Raw genomic sequence first — 9,450 nt, 5'->3', positions numbered from 1 at the left:
ATAGTTATCTAGAATGATCATACATGTGTATACAGTGGGGCTACATTGTGTATATCTCAAGAGTCAGCCCTTGGTCTCTATTCTGTAGAAAGTTTAGAGCTCTCAACAGAATGTTGATCTTGCTATAATTTTTCCCATTTCAGTAGAACAGGAAGTTCAAGGTGAGCAGCTACATCATACCAATCTTGGAGGAGATCACTGGGTTACTCATAGTTGAGCAAAAATGAGCAGAGTCTGAGTCCTATTGTGTGTAAGGTGCAGGCTAAATGAGAATCTGTTCTTTCTCAGCTCATTAGTTAATGGATTTAGACCCCTAAGTCGGTATAAGGTCTACCAAGACAGGTCCTGGAACACCTGGGTCTTGCTTAATAACGCAATTTGCAAATAATATCTTTGTTTATTTCTGAGTGAGGGCCTCTTGGCTGCAGAGAGCCATATATACAGTATATATATATATATATATATATATATATATATATAATATATATAAGCCTAGCGGCGTGTGTTAGTGTGTGTGTGTGTGTGTGTGTGTGTGGAAAAAACTATTTTCTCAGAAAGGGCTCATCCAATTGACCTGAAATTTGGTATACTAAAAAATTATTTGACAATAAAATTATAAGAGTGAAGTCAGTTAACTTCCATCATCCCCTCTTCCCCCCGTGGGAGGGGTAGTAAAGGTGATGATACCTCGGATAGACTGTGGGTATTTATTTACTAGAGCCTGTCTTTGGACATGGATAATTGTATGTCGCATTTTCACGAATACGGAGAAGCAGTGATGTGAAAATGCAGGTTATGAATACTGCCCTTCAAGGAAGACTGATTGAGCACAGCGATAAGGTGTTTAGCAGAAACGTTGTGTATCGAGAGGTTTTAGAACAGTAAGACGATGGAGATTAAAGATGTGGCGATGAAGATGAAGGATGAGGTGATGGAGAAGAATGATGAGGTGGTGACATGTGGACAAAACCACGTTAAAAAAGGGCACTTACGTCGGGAAGTAACGCTCTTCCCCTGAGGGGGCCTGGTCTAGCCCCAAATGCATGACAAGAAACTTTTTAACACCTTAAGTAGCTTGATTTGACTAGAATGCATGAGTATCATGCACGGGTTAACTTGTATATATATATATATATATATATATATATATATATATATATATATATATATTCTAGGAAGTAAAACAAATGGAATAGGGCACCACAATAGTGTAGTATTATTTTATCAACAATACTAATCATAAATGTATGTACAGATTGAAACGTGATTCACACATATCATGCATATGTGGACGTACAGATCTCATAACAGAGACAGTGAAGTTGTGAACACATAAAGCAAAGAGTGAACAGAGCCTTCATGCATATCCCAAGGACACCAATCATCTCCAGTAGTGATAATGCGTACCAGATAATAGATCCTTATCGCTTATCTGTTTATTATGCTGCTCCTTCATATATCCATTGCTGTTTCAAGAGGTACCCCATAAAACCTCCAAATGGCAATACAGCAGCACTCATCATCAGCTACTGATAACAACATGCCTCTATAATTTCTCCTTTCCCTGAAATTTTAGTATTATTTGTGCTTGAGGATGACTTGAATGTGGTTGCATTCTGTGGCATATGAGCTGAGCTGGTCATGGTGGTAAAATTTTAGCCTGGGAGGCAAGAATCGACTCAGGAACATTTTAAAGGAAAAAATGCAGATATCCCAGTGACCCAGTCATAGGTAGGCTGCTATATAAAGTCAATATTGGGACATAGACACAATTCTCATATTTTGGGCTCTATACACCACCACTGTGGATTTGAAATGAAACTAACAAGATGTGCTTTAACTGCAGACTTTCAGCTTTAATTTTAGGGTATTTACATCCGAATCCGGTGAACGATGTAGGAATTACAACGGTTTCTATATGTGCCTTACACTTTTTAAGGGACCAAAAGTATTGGGACAATCGACTCAAAACCTATTTCATGTGTGGGCTATTTTATCGTTATTTCATCATCAATTAAGCAGGTAAAAGGTCTGGAGTTGATTCTAGGTGTGACATTTGCATTTGGAATCTGTTGCTGTCGACTCTCGATGTGAGATCAAAAAGCTGTCACTATCAGTGAAGCAAGCCATCATTAGGCTGAAAAATCAAAACAAACCCATCAGAGAGATAGCAAAAACGTTAGGTGTGGACAAATCAACTGTTTGGAACATTCTTAAAAAGAAAGAATGCACCGGAGTGCTCAGCAACACCAAAAGAACAGGTAGAACACAGAAAACAACTGTGGTGTATGACAAAAGAATTTTTTACCTGATGAAGAAAAACCCCTTCACAACAGTTGGCCAAATCAAGAACACTCTTCAGGAGGCAGGTGTATATGTGTCAAAGTCAACAATCAAGAGAAGACTTCCCAAGAGTGAATATAGAGGGTTCACCACAAGATGTAAACCATTTGTGAACCACAAAAACAGGAAGACCAGATTAGAGTTTGGCAAAAACATCTTAAAAAGCCATTACAGTTCTGGAACAATATCCTATGGACAGATGAGACAAAGATCAACTTGTATCAGAGTGATGGGAAGAGAAGAGTATGGAGAAGGAAAGGAACTGCTCATGATCCAAAACATACCACCTCATCAGTGAAGCATGGTGGTGGTGGTAGTGTCATGGCGTGGGCAAGTATGGCTGCCAATGGAACTGGTTCCCTTGTATTTATTGATGATGTGACTGCTGACAAAAGCAGCAGGATGAATTCTGAATTGATTCGGGCAATATTATCTGCTCATATTCAGTCAAATGCTTCAAAACTCATTGGACGGCGCTTCACAGTGCAGATGGACAATGACCCGAAGCATACTGCAAAAGAAACCAAAGAGTCTTTTAAGGCTAACAAGTGGAATGTTATGCAATGGCCAAGTCAATCACCTGACCTGAATCCGATTGAGCATGCATTTCACTTTCACAAGAACAAGCAGGAACTGAAGATATTTGCAGTAGAGGCCTGGCATAGCATCACCAGGGATGAAATCCAGCGTCTGGTGATGTCTATGCGTTCCAGACTTCAGGCTGTAATTGACTGCAAAGGATTTGCAACAAAGTATTAAAAAGTGAAAGTTTGATGTAGGATTGTTTAGTTTGTCCCATTACTTTTGGTCCCTTAAAAAGTGGGAGGCACATATAGAAACCGTTGTAATTCCAATACCGTTCACCTGATTTGGATGTAAATTCCCTCAATTTAAAGCTGAAAGTTTACAGTTAAAGCACTGTTTGTTTCATTTCAAATCCATTGTGGTGGTAATATAGAGCCAAAAATATGAGAATTGTGTCGATGTCCCAATATTTATAAACTTGACTGTATATATATTTATATATATATATATATATATATATATATATATATATATATATATATATATATATATGTATATATATATATATATATATATATATATATATATATATATATATATATATATATATGTTAACTAAGCAACTAAATTGTGATTCTGGTTGATATCTTAAAGGAAAATAATATTTAGTTTTTTATGTTTTTTTATTTTCAAAAATATTGACTATGAATTTCATCACTGAAGAACACACTACATGCACATTCTATGCAGCTTATGCAGCTCTTAGATTACATTTATAAATGATAAATATGAATAATTATATATAAATAGGTGCAATAAAACATTACTTCATTGTGGGCTCATTTTGTTTATAAGAATTTAGTAGTCAGTTCAATTATTTAAGAATGACTTTGTTGATTTCCTGCATCCTATAGATTCTGTCAATTAAGTGTTGGGTCATGACTGAATAGTGATAGCTCAATAGGAGAGGGATAAACCTCTATCTAGTATTTGCAATATAACTACTATCTATGTTTAACTTGTATGTGATTTATAACTTTGTTATAAATTGTTTAATGGTCATTTATATTTTTATAATCTTGTTATGAAAAGTTTTAAAGTGTTTCAAGTAGTTGCATTTTTGTACCAGACACAGCTATAAGCTAGCATCTACAATACACTGTAGTACAATATTACAGCATGTCTTTTTACTGTTCTTAATGTTCAGCATATGACAGATTTGAAAAGCTCAAATAGCAAAATGGACATTGAGCTGAATGGAGGCGGAGAGAAGCCTCATGCAGTTAACTGATGCAATATTAGACACTTATTATGATGCATTTTTGTGCTAGACACGTGCATACATCCCCATATACAATACACTGTAGTACAATAATACTGTATGCCTATTTTTTTTGTTAATATTCTGCATATCACACATTTGACATGTAATCTCTGATAGTTCAAATGATACAGAACGAGAAGCAGGCACAGAAAGTCCTCATGCATCTAGCAGACTTTACACAGCACATATAATGCATTTTGGAACCATATGCAGCCATATCTCAGCATCTGCAGTACATTAAATGCCTGTATCGGTCAGTGTCCACTGTAATGTTATTATATGTTTCTCAATAAGCATATACTGAATCTGTGTAAATGAAACATTTAAATGTGAAAAAATATATATACATCTTTTCGTATTAACTAAAACGAAAACATAAATAGTTGGAGTTGTACTGAAGTCCACATGTGACTGTCTCTGGAAATTAGGGAACTTGGCAACTGCTATATGACAGTTATAATTTGCAGGTTCTATAACTCTTGTAAGGTCACAGGACACTTTACCTCTCAGTATTCCTCCTTTCTACAATGGTGTGCAGTCCTACTGTATTTGAGGTGGCCAACGAAAAAAAGCAATAATAATTAGACAGCGCTGTAAGGGTCCAATGATTAACTTGATGAAAAATTCTGAAGTGCTGCAAACTCATGTCTGTGAGATAAAATATGTAATTTAATAACATTTATACAAATAGCATTACCACATTACCTGTAGTTCCACAATATTTGAAGATCTAATTAAAATCTGTTATGTCAACGATCTAGATTGATTAACTCTGGCATCTATTAGTTTCACAGTGGGTTCCTTTAAGGGACGCTTTGTTGCATACGCTTTTATGAGTTAAAACACAGCTTTTATATGTTATCTGGTGCACAGAGCCTGTTTGCGCATTTATTACATCTGAGCTAGTCTATGCTGGCATTTGGTTTTCTGTAATTAACACAACAGTGTTTTATAGTTAATGTGATGATGCTATTTGTATAAACGTTATTAAATTAGAAGCTTTTTCTCACAGACATGGGTTTGTAGCACATCAGATTTTTTTCATCAAGTTAGCGATCAGACCCTTACTGCACAGACTAATTTTTATTGTTTTTTTGTTGTGCATTTTTTGAAGATGGTGCAGACTCCACTATTGATAGCTGCTTTTCCAAGCTAGAAGAGGAGTTTATTTGGTATAATCATTTTTACTTATTATGAGCACCTATATGGATTTAGTGATTTGTATTTGTATTTGAGATGACCACCTGCAGCTACTCAGTCTTATCATCATCATCATCATTTATTTATATAGCGCCACTAATTCCGCAGCGCTGTACAGAGAACACATTCACATCAGTCCCTGCCCCATTGGAGCTTACAGTCTAAATTTCCTAACACACACACACACACACACACACACACACACACACACACAGACTGACAGACAGACAGAAACACAGGCTAAGGTCAATTTTTGATAGCAGTCAATTAGCCTATTAGTATGTTTTTGGATTGTGTGAGGAAACCGGAGCATCCGGAAGATACCCATGCAAACATGGGGAGAACAAGAACAAACAAACTCCACACAGATAAGGCCATGGTCGGGAATCAAACTCATGACCCCAGTGCTGTGACACAGACGTGCTAACCACTACACCACCGCTGATACCAAAATGTGTAAAAATGGAAATATTTCAAAATTCGGGCACTAATAGTGGGAATGATAAAGGAGAAGGAGCGTTGCTTCTATGGAAGCTTTGTAACCACCTGTAGATTCATCCACCTGTAGATTCATCCTAACAAAACAAGAGAAAAAAAGGTGCTCAGCTTGCATGAATCATTAAATACCAAAAAGGAGATAAAGACAAAAAAATTGTTAAAAAAAACTAGATGAGAAAAAGATAGTTAACATGGTTTAAATAATCCAAATGACTAATTTATTATAACACATACATAAAAAATATATACTATCTGTTTAAATTTGAGTTCATAGATAAATACACACTGGAATCAATATAAATTAAATAGGCTGCAACTGTTACAAACATGTAAAGACATTTGTATAATCATGGATATGAAGAGATAAGTAGAAAGTTAATGTATTGGTGCCAAAGAAACACGAAGGAAGTAAATAAAATAAGAAAATAAGATGTAGCAAATGACATTACACTAGAGATAGGAGACAACAATAGAACTGCACACTAACCCAAAAAGAAATGCTTGTTTACTGTCAAAGCAGCTAGCTTCGATTATGCAAGGTGATCCAATCTTGCATTTGGCACATTGAAAATAATAGAGAACCAGAGCTAATAGACAGACATGTGAGATATTCAATATGTATGCATGGAGTATAGCTCTCTTAAATGAAATAATATTTTTAAATCTACTAAATGCTGTCAGAAAAACATAATAGTAAGGAAAAAACAGAATGATATGAAAAAATGCATACAATATCCCTGTCACTTACAATATATAGGAAGGACAATTAGATCATTGTCTGTACGCCTCAGCGAACACACATGAAATATCAAGAAAGGCCTGGAGACACACAGTGTCTCACAAGACTTTAAAGTGAAACACAATAAAGATCCCATTTTTCTATCATCTATGGCTATCAAAACAGTCGAAAGTGACTGGAGGGGAGGTGATTTCATAAAGAGGATTAGCAAGGAAGAAATGAAACACATTTTGAGTTACAATCATTGGCCTCCCCAATGGATTAAATATTGATTTTAAAATATTGGGATGCATTTAGAGGCAAAAGGAGAGATTAAGACCAATCTCTGGGACCTACAGTCAAACCACCTTCCCATCAGCCCGAACCCTCCTGTTCTTGGAAGCGAATCGAGGTGAGCCAAGTTAGTACCCTGCCTGAATAGGACAGGGGTACTGTTTGTGACCGGAGTAATAGGAGTCTTTAGACCACCGATCAAGCCTTACGCCTACTAAATGTTTTTCTAAACCAAGGAGGCCAATGAACCATCTGTCTTCTTATTGATATATGTTATACTTATTCGGTTACAACTAAGAATATGGGAGGTGCAGGGATACCAAACAGTAGTGGTAACATTTTTAGCAATTATACAGAACCCGATTTGTTGGTTTCTATATAAAATTACATATTTTTGTATATACATATATGTACAGTTTCATATATATGTATCTATTTCTTTTTTGTGACCAATGTTCCTTATTGTCTCTAAACCTGAAAATGTATTATCATTTCATACCATCATGATTCTATTCTTTATATTTATTTTTATTATCATATCTTTTTATTTTCTACTTTTATTCTTATTTATATTTATTTTTATCTATATTTTCGTTATAATCATTTGTCCTATTATAATTTTTCCTACTTGAAACGCTTTAAAATCAGATTTGGGCCTCAGCTGCATGTATGGATTTATTTTATCACTTCAAATAGCAATCGATTATCCATCAACCTTGTTAAAAGGACACAATTAGGTTCCAAGGTGGAGCATTTCAAGATTCCCCTATTATGTATGCAAAACACCTAAATATGATGACCGGTCCCGGATTTTAGATCCATCCATTGCTGGTATTTAAGACACAACCATTAAGTATTGACCAGATATCCCTTGAAAAAGTCACAGGAGTGACAAAACCGGTTGGGACATACTACAGCACCAAACAGGAAGCAGGAAGTAGCATGCGTTCAATAGTGGAACACATGCCATTATCTTATCGCAAAGGACAGTCTTTTCCTTCAGGTGGCGAGACCAAAGCTCGACTATCTCTTCAGGATTTACACAAAGGGAACTACAGCCCCTGCTTCAACTATATCGCAATTATTGTTGGCGGCAGTGTTCCCAAAATTCTCCCCAAAAAAAATCTCTGCTATTCAATTTTTGTGACATTAGTGAACATGAGACTTTCCAGTGGGAGTTAGACATACTGCAAGGTCAGAAACTTTTATTTGAGCTCTGGAATAGACTTTTTTCAGGACTTCAAGTGTAATTCTACATTTAAGCTGTTTTGGACTTGAATATTGTTTGCAATTGTTTGGTTTTTTGATCTCCTATACGATTTGTGATATTGTATGCGTTTTTTCATATCATTCTGTTTTTTTCATTATTATTATGTTTTTCTGGCAGCATTTAGTAGAATTAAAAATATTATTTTATTCAAGATTGCTATGCTCCATGCATACATATTGATTATCTCTGTCTATTAGTGCTAGAGATAGGAGAAGCTGTTTAATATTTTTTCAGGAATGAAATTTCATGGCAGACCAGGCCTTTTTACAGAGGTGATCCTTTATGGCTATATACTCTTTGAGCTCTGCTTTTGGTTTGCCATCCCGTATGGTGGCCATTTCACACTGTATTTAAAAATTCTTGGCATGTATAGTTTATGGAGGATGACGGAACTGGGAACACTTAAGGTAAAATACTGCTGGCAAAACATTCAACATTTTGCATCCATCAAGCGGAAGGAGTGAATGTTGTGTATTACATTTTGTTTACATTTTCTTTGTTTTTGAACTTAAACCCATTTTTGTGAAAAAATATATATTTGATTCAAATATTTTTTTTTTTTAATTTGACAGCAACTCTATTAGTGGCCAGTGCAGGTTATATAAAAACACACTAAAGATGAAGAATTTATATTTTATCTAAGATAAGCATATTAATTATTAATATTTATGTTATATTTTCTTAGCATGGTAAATACTTTTTTTTTTTTATTTATGCACTATACTTGCTATTTATACTTATGCTGTAATAACTGTTATAATGTGCATTTGTTCATGTGTATGCCATGTAACTATGCTTTATGTTCTTTGTTCTGAAAAAATAATGCAGATTTATATATATATACTATATATTTTTGCTGATATTTAAACCTGGAAGTGCTTACACCAATTTAATCAAAAAATTGCTTACTGCGGCTGCAAAACTTTTCTCCATTCCTGCCAGTATTAATATGTGTAGCCAATCTATGATATAACATATTATATCTATATTCCAGCCAAGTTAAGATTCAACATCACAAAAAGAATGTTCAATCACACTATTCCTCAACTGAAATATTTTTAATGACCATAAAAGTTTGAATTTCTTATCCTGCATTTCATCAACTACATTTATTTGTCTGTTTTTAGTAGGATAGATAGATAAATGTGTGTGTCATAGATATGAAAAACATTTGTTGAAAAACTAAAATAGATTTTTGGTTAGGTTAACTGGCCCAATTCCATTAATTTCTGATTACAAAATTCATAAAATAACATGCCAAATAAAATAGTTGAAGAT

The sequence above is a fragment of the Mixophyes fleayi genome, chromosome 2, assembly GCF_038048845.1.
Source record: "Mixophyes fleayi isolate aMixFle1 chromosome 2, aMixFle1.hap1, whole genome shotgun sequence".
Classification (NCBI taxonomy): Eukaryota; Metazoa; Chordata; class Amphibia; order Anura; family Limnodynastidae; genus Mixophyes; species Mixophyes fleayi.
This window is presented reverse-complemented; position numbering follows the sequence as displayed.